Source organism: Gallinula chloropus, assembly GCF_964237585.1.
Source record: "Gallinula chloropus genome assembly, chromosome: 2".
NCBI classification, from domain to species: Eukaryota; Metazoa; Chordata; class Aves; order Gruiformes; family Rallidae; genus Gallinula; species Gallinula chloropus.
Genome location: NC_140086.1, coordinates 3,445,464 through 3,458,837, shown reverse-complemented (window position 1 = coordinate 3,458,837; position 13,374 = coordinate 3,445,464). Strand labels below are relative to the sequence as shown.

Sequence of the window (13,374 nt, the reverse complement as noted above, 5' to 3'; positions counted from 1 at the left end):
ATACATGGTCGACAGAGCAGGTGTGCAGATACTTTTAGACATCAAAGGTAAACTAACAATGTTTAGCTATAAGATATGCTTATCAGGACTCGTTATAATTACTAACCAATCAGTTTGGTGTGAAGAGTGTGTATAACCAATTAGCAGGTTTTTTAGCTTGCCACATTTGGAGGAACAAATGTATATAATCTGTGTGATTTCACTCAGTAAAGGGCTTCACCTTAATTCACATCAAATTGTGTGTTGCCCAACACCAATCTCTGCACCTGAATTGCCCTTGGGAGAGCTTTTCCCCACATCTCTGCATCCCAGCCAAAGAGCATTTATAAAAAACCCACTGGGATGCACCATTTCTCTCTATTTTTTTTTCCTTTCCCCCCCTCTCTTATTTGTACTCACCTTCAGAATATATTTAAAAGCCCAACCGATCCCCAGTGCAATCTTTGCTTTCTAATGGTGCAAGCAAAATGGACACAGGGAGGGGGAAGGAAAAAACCCCATCACCACAAATCCTGCCCCCACCTTTCTTTTTTCTTTTTTAAGTGCTATTTTTTCCATCATCAGAAACACTGAAAAGCAGAGATGTGCCCATGTGCTGCAACAAAGAGATGGCACCTGCCTACTGAATTTCCTGACTAGTGACACTATGAAGAGAAAGAAGAGTTTTAAATAGAAACCTCCCTGCAAGTGTTAAATCAGATTAATTTAACTCTTTTGCATTATTTTAATCTTGCATGCCATCATTTGCAAGGCAAGCAGAAAGCAGAAAAGAAGAAAGTAGGATTCTTATCTTGACCGTCACAGAATCACAAGGTTGGAAAAGACCTTCAAGATCAAGTCCAACTGTTACCATCCTAAGCTAAACCATATCCCTAAGTACCTCATCTACCTGTCTGTTAAACACATCAAGGGATAGTGACTCAAACCCCTCCCTGGGCAGCTGTTCCAGGCCCTGACAACTCTTCCAGGGAAGAACTTTTCCCTCACATCTAATCTGACCCTACCCTGGTGCAGCTTGAGCCCATTGCCCCTTGTCCCATCTCCTGTCCCCTGGCTGAAGAGACCATCGCCCACCTCTCTGCACCCTCCTGGCAGGTCAGTGGAGGTGGTGATAAGGTCTCCCCTTTGCCTCCTCTTCTCCAGGCTGAACATCCCCAGCTCCCTCACCTGCTCCTCATAGGATTTTCCCTCCAGCCCCTTCCCCAGCCTGGTTGCCCTTCTCTGGACTCGCTCCAGGACCACAATGTCCTTCTTATGGAACTGGACCCAGCACTTGAGGTGTGGCCTCACCACTGCTGAGTACAGGGGCACAATCACCTCCCCAGACCTACTGGCCACACTATTTTTGATACAAGCCAGGATGCCATTGGCCTTCCTGGCCACTCTGCTGGCTCACATTCAGCCTGCAGTCACCCAACACCCCCAGGTCCTTCTCTGCCTGACAGCTCTCCAGCCAGTCTCCCCCAGCCTGTAGCGCTGGAGGGGGTTGTTCTGTCCCATGTGCAGCACTCTACACTTGGCCTTGTTAAACCTCAGACCATTGGTCTCAGCCCATCAGATTATGGTCCTTTGGAAACACAGTGTGTTATTAAAACCCACAAATAACCTTCCTGACTAACAGCAAAAGGACTCACACTTCCATGTCCTTCCCAGTGAGGTGACAGGACTAATTCTATACATAGCTTTCCGGGCACTCAACATCAAGCTATGGGCACAAGCTTCCCTCCATCCTTGCAACATTTGACACTGCTGCTGGTGTTACCAACTCGGGTTTGGGGCCAGATTTTATTTGCACGTGTCCAAAAGTATGCTCAAAATAAATTTTAAAAAATATTGTGATTTGAAGGGTTGGTGATGCTGCTGGAGGAGGGGTTTTTGTAGTATCTCCACAAATTTTGTTTCACAGGACTTAAGATCATGTTGAGGTATCTGGATGAACTATAGACCCAAAGGATCATGCCCTAGGCAAATGCATCCACTCTTATGGTCAGGAAGACACAACCATGTCCGTCCGTCCATCCATCCATCCATCCATCCATCCATCCTCCCCCCATCCATCTCTCCCTTCATCCATCCATCCATCTATCCCTCCCTCCCTCTCTCCATTTCTCCTTCCCTCCCTCCCTCCCTCCCTCCCTCCCTCCCTCCCTCCTCACATCCATCCATCCATCCATCCATCCATCCATCCATCCATCCATCCATCCATCCATCCCTCACAGAATTTCTAGGTTGGAATTACATCTCCAGATATCTCCATATCTCCAGAGAGATATGGTTTAGCATAGGACAGGAATGGTTAGACTCAGTGACCTTAAAGGTCTTTTCCAACCTTATGATTCTGAGAGGGAAGGAGCGATCCATCCATCCTGGTGGTGATCCCACATGGATGTCCAAGTCCTTTCCAACACAAGCAGCCTTGACCCTGATGATAATGACTCCAACCCTACATCGAACACGAGCAGAGGTTCCTCCACCCCATGCAAAACCCTCAGGCCATGGGCATCATGGATTTACACCATCCCCTGCAGCATCAGCAACCCTCAGAAGGCCCATAAAAAGGAAGGTGAAAGCCCTACCCACCCTGCTGCCCAAACTAGCTGAGGTATGGGAAGGAAGATAACAAAGACAGGAAAAGTAAAATAGATATTATTTTTTATGAGTTCTTTCCATTTTCATCCAGCAGAACACATTTATGGCACAGGCAGGGAATCAAAAATCTTATTTTTATCTTGATATTATTTACCCTTTCACACTTGCTATTTCAACATCCTTGAATTCCCAGAAGAACCAGTAATTCAAAATACCATTTGATATATATTTATAAGCAAGGGGAAGCACAGGCTCATTCATTTGCAGATTGCCTACTTTCTTTTTTTCTTTTTTATTCCCTTTTCTTAAATTGGATTTTAAGTGCTGTAATATCCATGCATAAATTTATCAAGACACATTAAGTATTATTTCTCCTCCATCCTCAACAGAGGATCTCCAGCCCCAGAACAGGCATCATGGAGACAAGAAGACCCAGTCACACCAGAGCACTGCACGGTGAGGAGCAAATTACAGGAGGTTTAAAATAAAATAAATTTAAAAAAAAAAAAAGAAAATAAGTGAGTTGTGAGAAAAGGAGTGAGGTTTTTACACAAGAGAGGATGAGAGTAGAAGGCTTGAATATTAAAATCTCTGTTCTACTGGTCTCTGTAGCCAACTTCAACCCTGGATGCCAGGAAAACCTCAACAGCACGACGTTATACTGCACAAAACTCCTCCAACCAAGCAACTCCCTGGGAAGCAGATATCAGATCCAACAGCCTGCTCTTGTTTTAGACATGATGGGAGGAGGTATTGGAGATGGAGGAGCTGGGATTGCAGCAGGACCTGTGGTTGCACCGCTCAGCCTCTCCGATGTCCATCACATCAGCAGTGGCTGTGGCTCTGGTTATTTTTAAATTCCATTAACATACAGAAACAAACCAGAAAGGCAGGAGGCTTCGCAGAGAGCAATGGGGGTTATTTGTTGCTCGGTTGATGGCTGGAATAGAAGGAATCAGCACATAGAATCACAGAATCATAGAACTGTAGGGGTTGGAAGGGACCTCGAGAGATCATCAGGTCCAACCCCCCTGCCAAAGCAGCTCCCTAGGACAGGTCACACAGGTCAGCGTCCAGATGGGTCTTGGATATCTCCAGAGAAGGAGACTCCACCACCTCCCTGGGCAGCCTGTCCCGGGGCTCTGTCACCCTCACTGGGAAAAAGTTTTTCCGCATGTTGGTGTGGAACTTCCTGTGCTCCAAATTGCAGCCATTGCCCCTTGTCCTGTCTCCACAGAGCACTGAAAAGGGGCTGGCTGATTCCCCCTGCATCCTCTGCTTCAGATAATTATAAACTTTAATTAGGTCCCCCCTTAGTCTTCTCAAGGCTGAACAGGCCCAACTTACTCAGTCTTTCCTCGTAGGGGAGATGCTTCAGGCCCTTAATCATCTTTATAGCCCTTCTCTGGACTCTCCAGGATATCCCTGTCCTTTTTATACCAAGGAGCCCAGAACTGGACACAATACTGCAGTTGGGGCCTGACCAGGGCAGAGTAGAGGGGGAGGATCACCTCCTTTGACCTGCAGGCCACACTCCTCCGGATGCACCCCAGGATCCCATTGGCTCTCTCAGCCCCCAGGGCACACAGCTGGCTCATGGCCAACCTGTCACCCACCAGGACCCCCAGGTCCTTCTCCACTGAGCTCTTCTCCATCAGGTCATCTCCCAGCCTGTACTGATACAAACGGTTGTTCCTTCCCAGGTGCAAGACTTTACACTTGCTTTTGTTGAACCTCATCTGGTTTCTCCCTGCCCAGCTCTCCAGCCTGTCCAGGTCTCTCTGGATGGCAGCGCAGTGTCCTGCGTGTCAGCCACTCCTCCCAGCTTTGTATCATCGGGTACTTGCTGAGGGTGGATGCTGTTCCCTCATTAAGGTCGTCAATGAAGATATTAAACAGAACTGGACCCAACACCGAGCCCTGGGGAACACCGCTAGTAACAACACCCCAGAAAAAGTCCAGAGATGGACCCGGAGGTGATATAAGATAGAGAGGGACATCACAGGCCAGAGCAGGAAGGCATCAAGGAGCCAGACAGCAGCCACTCATTGGGCTTTTAAAAACCTGGACCAAGGTGATACGGAGACAAGGCAGGATGGGGCACTGAGGACTGACTGCAAAGGGGAATACCATGCAGGGAAAAGGGACAGATGCTGAGCAAAGTTTCAACCTGATTGCTATTGCATAAAAAGTGGAAAAAAAAAAACCAACAAAACAAAACAAACTTGTAGTTTAGTCCAGCCTTCCCAGTGCCAGTCTACCACTCAGCCAGGAAAAACTCAGGAGTTAGCAGGATGAAGCACAAAGAGCAAAACTTGAGGCCACCACCCCACACACGTGTTATCCCCGGGTTTGCAAACAGACGACTGTTTGTTCGTGCAGCTCTCCCTGACATGAGGACACATCCTGAGCTGCAAAGGTCACAGAGGGCTTCAAAATGCAGCCACCCAGAGGTTCTACAGCGTGTAGTCAGTGCGACGGTGGATGAACCAAAGCTCCCTTTTAGGTTTCTGACCCCTCTGCTTTTTGATCTGCACACAAAGCCACCGAGCAGTCCAGTGGAAACACAATATTCCCCCAGCAAAGTCCACTCCAGCACCGGATGCTGCAGGTTAATCACGCCATGAGCTTTTATTGAAAGCTTTGAACCATCACAAAACACTCTGAAGTACAAAAGCAATAAAAAACAACCAAAAAACCCACTCAAAAAACCCAAAATAAAAAAGAAAAAAGAAAAGTTTCTACAGTCAGCCAAGGGCTATCGCAGAACGTGGTGATTTATACATTTAAAAGTAGTTTTATTTCCTCTCCTTGCACTTGCAGGTCCATCTCACTAACTCACTTATGGCTAAAGCTTCCTGAATTAGCCTGGAAGGAAAAAAAATAATAAATAAATACCGTTAAAATAATCACCATGATACCCTGTGTAAGGTTAAAGCTGGCCAAAAAAAACCCTCCTAGTTAATCACAACACGGGTCACGGAGCAGTTCCTGAGGATGCCATCACACCAGAGGATGACTATCAATGTTCCATTGCATGAAGAAGCTACAGGACAGCGTCACGGTGACTGCCAGTGGCGAAGCACACACAGGGACCTGCCATCTTCACCTGGTCCCCAGCCATATAGGACACAGGGTGGTAGGACACAGCACCCTCACCCCACGTGTCCCTCCTTGCTGATGCCCCTGGGCAAAGCCAATCCTGTCCCTCAACTCCAGTATGCACACAACTCCAGGTGAGGCCAGCTACAGCCCCTCCACTGTGCAAATGTGCTCGTGCAAAGCCTGCACGAGGGCAGATGCAGTCCCTGGTTTGCACATGCACAGCCCTGTGCAAGGCCAGCCCTGCTCTTAGACTGCAAACACAGACTTCAGAGCAGACTTGTGCCCCAGCAATGCACACCCCATGTAAGGCCAGCCCTAACCCCCAGCTGCACACACATACACCCCTTGTGCAAGGCCAGCCCTGACCCCAACTGCACACACGCACACACTCACCATGTAAGGTTAGCCCCGTCCCCATGTTGCACACACACCTCTGTGCAAGGCCAAACCCATCCCCATGTTGCACACACATCCCCCCCATCATGGTAAGGCCACCCCTGTCCCCAGGCTGTGCACACACCCTGTGTGCAAGGCCAAAGCCGTCCCCATGTTGCACACACACACATACACACACACACCCCCTCAATGCAAGGCCAGCCCTGTCCTCATGCTGCACACACACACCCCCCATGCAAGGCCAGCCCTGTCCCCCACCTTCACATACACACACCCTCAATGCAACGCCAGCCCTGTCCCCATGCTGCATACAGACACACACCCCCATGCAAGGCCAGCCCTGTCCCCATGCTGCACCTACACACACCCGCCCATGCAAGGCCAGCCCTGTCCCCATGCTGCACCCACACACACCCTCAATGCAAGGCCAGCCCTGTCCCCATGTTGCACCCACACACACCCCCATGCAAGGCCAGCCCTGTCCCCACACTGCACACACACACACACCCATGCAAGGACAGCCCTGTCCCCATGCCTCACACAGACACACACCCATGCAAGGACAGCCCTGTCCCCATGCCTCACACAGACACACACCCCCATGCAAGGCCAGCCCTGTCCCCATGCGGCACACACACACACCCTCTGTTCAAGGCCAACCCTGTCCCCCACCTGCACACACACACACCCTCAATGCAAGGCCAGCCCTGTCCTCATGCTGCACACACACACCCCACCAATGCAAGGCCAGCCCTGTCCCCATGTTGCACACACACACACCCTCTGTTCAAGGCCAACTCTGTCCCCCACCTGCACATACACACACCCTCAATGCAAGGCCAGCCCTGTCCCCATGCTGCACACACACACACACACACAGAGATACACACCCCCTGTGCCAGGCCAGCCTTGACCCCACACTGCACACACACACACCACAGATACACCCCCTGTGCCAGTCCAGCCCTGTCCCCATGTTACACACACACACACACACCCCGCCCCGCGGAGCCAGCCCCGCTCCCAGGATTCCCCCGCACGACGCCAGCACGCCCCCCAGGTCACACATGCCCCCCCCGGTGCCGGGTCCGCCCGCCACAGCCCCGCCGCTCCCGTGTCACCGCCGCGCCGCTCCCCTGTCACACCCCGTCGCACCCGCGCTCAACCCGCGCGCGCCCGAGGGGCGGGGGGAAGAGGCCAACACGCGCCGCCGCCGCCGCGCGCGTCCCTCACCTGCCGCCGCGCGCACCCGTCGCCGCGAGGCTGCGCCGTGCCGCCGGCACCCAAACATCACGTGACCGCGGCCGTTCCGCCCTGACCACGTGCTCGCCTCCCGGCACCCCGCCCGTCCGCCCCTCCCCTCCCGCTGGAGTCCTGAGCCCGCAAGTACCGCCGCCCTGGGGACTACGGATCCCGGCATGCACCGCGAGGAGACGCCCCGCCCCTTTCCCCCCCAGGCGACCAATCCCCGGCGGGGAGGGAGCGACCCGAGCGCGGCGGGTCCCGCCCGCCGTCCCTCAGCGCCTCCCGCCTCAGGACGCCGCTGGCTGCCTGTCCCTATGGAGGCGTCTGCCTGCTCCCTCCGCCCTACCCGCCTCGGCTGGGGACCCTCCAGGCGCCTTAAGATTCGCCGGGTTGCTCCTTTCCCCTGCAGACGGGCTTCCCTGTCTCAGGGACCACCCACCACCCCCTCAGCCTCCCCCCTCACCGTGGCTCCAGGCTGCTCTGCCCGGCGAGTTCCCTGTCCAGCCTTCTCTGGCCCGTAGGACAGCAGTGTCCTTCACCTGCCTGCTTCCTAGCACCTTCCCCTCTCTCTCCTCTGCCCTGCCATACCGCACCGCCCCTAGTTCTCCCCTCCTATAGTTCATTGAAAACAGTGGCCTAAACATCAGCTGCCTCCCCTGGGGACCTGCCCGGTGAGGAGCCCCAGGGCGGGGCTGTGAGGGATGCGGTTAGCCTTTGATGGCAGTGGGGCTGTGAGTGATGTGGTTAGCCTTTGATTTCATCAGCTGAGGAGCCCTAGATCAGCCGATTCTCCTTTAATCATTAACAGAAAGTCTTCGTTACTCCTGTTGGAAATGCCAGTGGTCCGACGAGAGGACTCACAGTAGATGTGCTAGTGAAGCAGCACTTTACTACGTGTTCTTGCAGGGGCAGGTCTCCTAGTGAAGTAGGGACACCTGTGGGCAGAGTTTTCAGCATTTGATTCCCTATTCCCACCCAAACCCCCTCCCTTATTTACCTGTGAATTAGGTACTTCCAAAGTTTACAGGCTCAACTGAGGTGCCGCCTTCACAACAGCACATAACATAACACACATTGCGTGCCTGACAGGCTCCTGCTTCCCCTTAATGAAGAAACTAGGATTCATGACCTTACTGAGCACAATGCAGTGTCTTTCTAAGCTACTATTATTCATCTTATATAGCCCTTAACTGTTGCATATCGTTGTGTTGGCCCATTGATGCCAAACTGGCCCATTGGCCCAAATGGGGACTTTGCCTTTCTCTTACTGCTAGGCAGCTGAGCAGTGCTTTCCCCCTTACTTTAGGCCCTTATCTTTTCCATATCTCAATTGACAATTGTCCTTTATCTTCCTTTCACCTGTAAGACTTAGCTTTAGGTCCCAGCCTCCCACAAGACCACCCAAGTCCCCAGCAACGTCCTCCACTCCCCGAGTCAGCACAGCAAAATACCACACCCATTCCAGTCTGCAAAAGCAACATTCATAGAATCATAGAATGGTCTGGGTTGGAAGGGACCCCAAGGATCATAGAGCTCCAACCCCCCTGACACAGGCAGGGACACCAACCTCCAGGCCTGGATCTACACAAGGCTGCCAGGGCCCCATCATTTTCCACACTCCTGAGTGGCCCATAGACTCTCTGAGTACAGGTTTGTGCCCTCCTTTGTAGTCACACCCTCCACATAGGAACAGGAATAAAAAAGCAAGCCACTCGCTGCTGCTAAAGCTGCTAATGCTGTTGAAAACACCTTAAATCGCAGACCAAAGCTGGAGGTTCACCAAAAAAGTGCTTTGATAGAGCAATCCGGTGCACAGAGCATGTTGGTCCTACTCACCCAGTACCTGGGAGGGGTTTGCTTTTTATTTGCAGAGCGACAGCGGTTTCACTCGCTGGTTGGCTTTGCAAGAGGAGTTATAAAGCAAGGATTTTCTTGATCGGGGCCTTTAAACAACAATTCATTTTAACAAGGGGCTGACAAGCCAGCTGCCTTTTCAGAAATGTAGTTCTGCACCAGTAGCCTGGCCAAAAAAAGTTTTAAAAGGGCTGAGGGGCCACCTGAGACTCCATAAACTTGAGGGTTTTACAGCACCACGCCGCTGTCAGAGCAGTTTCCTCGATCTTTTGCCGCATTGGTAAATCATTTATTTGTGTGGCCTCTAAAGAAAATCCCTTAGGGAAAAGGGCCATAAAAATGCATTTGATGACAAAATACAGCTGTCCTGCTTGCCATCTGCAAAATCCTCTGACTACAGTTGAATGTGCAACACACTGTGTCTTGCTGGGTGGATTTTTGGGGCCATCAGCGGGGAAGGAGGGGCAGGTTAATCCAGCAAGAAACATAGATTACAGTTCAAAACCACCGTGCAAAATTTGGGGTAATTTTCAGGACAAATCATACCTCCTTTCAGCGTGAGCCTCGTGAAAGTATGAAGGGAAATAAATATATAAATTTAAGACACAGACAGAGTATTCTAAGGGACATCAAACATAAAAACTGTGGTGAGATAAAACTCGTGATTGCTTTGGTTTGCAGCCTGCATCTTGCTGTTTCTGCATTTCATAGTTTAAGAAATACTCCTTAATAAGTGTGTTATTCATTCAATTATGTGTTCTTTTGGGGGCTTTTTTTTTTTTTTTTTCTGAGGGATTTGGGCTTTTGCAAACCTTTGTATTGTGTGCATCGGGACTGGTCCCTGTTATTACCAGCTGCTTATTGATCTGTTGCAGCTTTCAGAAGGAGCAAGGGTAGTTTTGTGGCGTGGTGTGGAAAGCAGGCCTTCTGCTTAAATAGACAGGGCATCTTGCATCATCAAACCTGATGCTTTCTCTCTGAGTTGGGGAAGAAAAAACCCCAACAATTAACATCTTTGTTCTATCCCATAGGAATAGCATCTATAAATCTAAATATATATATACATATTCAGCTGTACAGGGACTAAATCCCTGAGGGCTAAAACTTTATTTAAACAATTTAATCTTCATGTTTGTCATCTTTGACCAGTGAAAGTCGCCCGTTTGCCAGATGGTGCATGGTATTTCCCAAGGTGGAAGCAGTGACTTAATCCCAGAATTATTGAGGCTTACAGAGGTCAGACCTGCATCCCCAGAGGAGTTTGACAAAGGTGATTCAGAGGTGAAGTTGCTGGTGTGGAAAACTGCCCTGAGTCCTCTGCAATGATGAAACGGGGTGCATCAGAGGATCTCTACCTGAATCTAAATAACTGCAACAACGATGCTTCCACCTCTTTCCTGCTGAGATGATTATCCAGATAGGTTGGCTGTGTCTTTAGGGGATTTCTTCCAGTGTTTGAAAGGAGTTTCCTCTTGGCTCACTGGTTTGTTTTGTGAATCATCTTAAATCATAACCTTTCACGAGCTGTGCTATTAAAGTGTTTATGGAAAGGTTTTCCTGTTGTCCTCTTGGTTACTATTTTCTAAGCTGCGTTGATTTACCATACAATACCTCCTGCCTTTTCATCAACTTCTCTTGCCACTGGCATTTCTTTATGCCATCTACTGAGTTTCTTTGACATATAAAGCAACCATGCTCTTATGAAAACGTTATCAAGGATCTTATAAAAAATTATAAACTAGGATAGTGAAATATCTTGGAGAATATTAAAAGAACAATCTCTCCTAGTGAATTTCAGTTAAAGGAAAGAAAAAAAAAAAAGAACAAGCCTAATGTGGATTTGGTGATCTTAAAGATCTTTCATCACTTCTTATAAAATCGAAACCACTATTCATTTCTCTCCTGTTTTGGATTGACTGGAAGTGTTGATAGGTCCAGGAAAAGAGGGGTAATTAAATATCATATCACAAGAAAGCTTTAATGACTGCTTAATTTATCCCATTAGCACATAGTTGCTGTGTCATTCCCAATAGTGATGTACACATGGTAGCCAAGCTTTTCTAATACAGCATGAAAGAAAGAAGGAGCAACTTCTTATTGCAACAGCACGAAGAAGAAAGCCTGAATACCTCTCTGGAGTATGTACAAATAAATTTATCCAGATTTTGAAATAGTCTAGGAGCTCTTTATTTAGAATAGGGTTTTTTTGTCTTCTGTGCTTGATGAGTCTCCATTTATTTTGGGGGAAAAAAAAGCAAACAAAAAAAATACCAACAAAAAGAAGCCATAGAAAGCCCCTTATCTTCAGACTTTTCTTTCTCTGTTTGCTCCAATGGCTTTTCAGATCTCAATGACACATTATTTCCTCCACCCTCTGATTACTACCTCATTTTTTTTTCTATTTTTTTTTCTTGCTATTTTCAGTACTTGGACTGGGGTTATAGCTTTTCTGAAGACTGCTACACAAAACATAGCTGGTATTTTTTTTTTTAGCAATACTTAGCTTTTCATTCCCAGATTAATTTGACAATTGCACAGTTGGGAAGTGCTTTTTTTTTTTTTCTTTGATAAAAATGCTGTTTTCTAGTCAAATGTTTATATACCAAAGGAGTCAACTGCAAGGAGCAGAGGAACAAATAGAAGTTGGTCTGAACAACTCACAAAGAACCAAGTCTGATTCTTTTTTCCTGTTTCCAGAGATCCATAACGGTGACCTACGGTTCCCTGAAAACAGTACAGCTCAGAGAGCTTATCGCAGCATATCTGTGTGTTGTTACCTGTGAGCAATTTAATAAAAAAGATATTATAGCAACAATAAAAGGAGGCTGGAGAATGCTAGCTAATCCCCAAACAACCTTATTTCAGTCTATTTAAAGTCCAAGAGAGATTTGAATTCCAGAAACTAGCAGGTTTCTGACGTAAAACAGATGTTTTCATCATATCCCAAGCTGGGGACTATAGGGCAGGTCCCGTACATCCCAAGGAGAAATCAGAGAATCACAGAGTCACAAGGTTGGAAAAGACCTTTAAGATCATCAAGTCCAACCATTCCCATCCTAAACTAAACCATATCCCTAAGTAAGTACCTTATCTACCCATCTTTTAAACACATACAGGGATGGTGACTCAACCCCCTCCCTGGGCAGCCTGTTCCAGGCCCAAACAACTCTTTCAGTACTTTTTCTTTTTTAATATCTAACCTAAACCTGCCCTGGTGCAGCTTTGTGCCATTTCCCCTTGTCCCATCTCCTGTCACCTGGCTGAAGAGACCATCACCCACCTCTCTACAACCTCCCTTCAGGTAGTTGTAGGTGGTAATAAGGTGTCCCCTCAGCCTCCTCTTCTCCAGGCTGAACACCCCCAGCTCCCTCAGCCGTTCCTCATAGGATTTGCCCTCCAGCCCCTTCCCCAGCCTGGTTGCCCTTCTCTGGACTCGCTCGAGGTCCTCAATGTCCTTCTTATGGTGAGGAGCCCAGTGAAGGACAGAACTGGACACAGCACTTGAGGTGTGGCCTCACCAATGCCAAGTTTTACAGAGACAATTTTCAGTACTTCGCGCTGCATTCCTGCATCCATTACACCCAGTTATAACTGCAATAGCTGTGGATTTTAGTGGCATTACGCCTGGATTTATCTTAGCATCACTAGATTTGACCCTTATTTTTTTTTCTAGAAACTTATTATCGTGTCTGAATTAGGAAAAGAAAAGCCCCTGGCCAATAGAAAAGAAAAAAACACCCCAACTTTGTATCCGAGGCAGTGATAAGTCAATCACCTCATCAATAAAGCATGTCCGATACTCTCAGTAATCCTAGTGATCAGCTTTGTTTATGAAAGCTCCAGATATTAAATTGAGCTCCTCGCCGCTCGGAGCGGGGATGACAAGTGGCAATTGAAACGAATGTTGACAGAGCTAAAGGGGCACATGCTGAGTGCAACAGACGTAACACAACGGAGAGAGAACAAGGCTAAAGCGAGCTGGCAGGGAGGAAAACTTGGAGGTTGGAAGAAATCCCTTATTCCACTTAACACAGTGACAAAACACCGCTGATAATTTGCTCGGTGATGCAGTTGCTGCTGCACCTGGATATTCGGGAGGGGAGATTGGCAGGTGCAGAAGAGCTGTGGTGTGAGTTACAAGGGATGCGAGGAAAGGGCGTCGCAGAGAGTGAACAGAGGGAGATG

At 48.6% G+C, this 13,374-nt stretch overlaps 1 protein-coding gene across 2 annotated transcripts in view; it reads right to left on the bottom strand.

The window, feature by feature from the left end:
- TSNARE1 (t-SNARE domain containing 1) overlaps positions 1 to 7,336 on the bottom strand; it is a 533,676-nt gene extending 526,340 nt beyond the window's left edge. For both annotated transcript variants that reach the window (XM_084259975.1, XM_084259974.1), the window contains exon 1: positions 7,324 to 7,336. The gene's annotated coding sequence lies outside the window, so the exon portion shown is untranslated. The remainder of the gene's footprint in view (positions 1 to 7,323) is intronic.
- Positions 7,337 to 13,374: the final 6,038 nt, after the last annotated feature.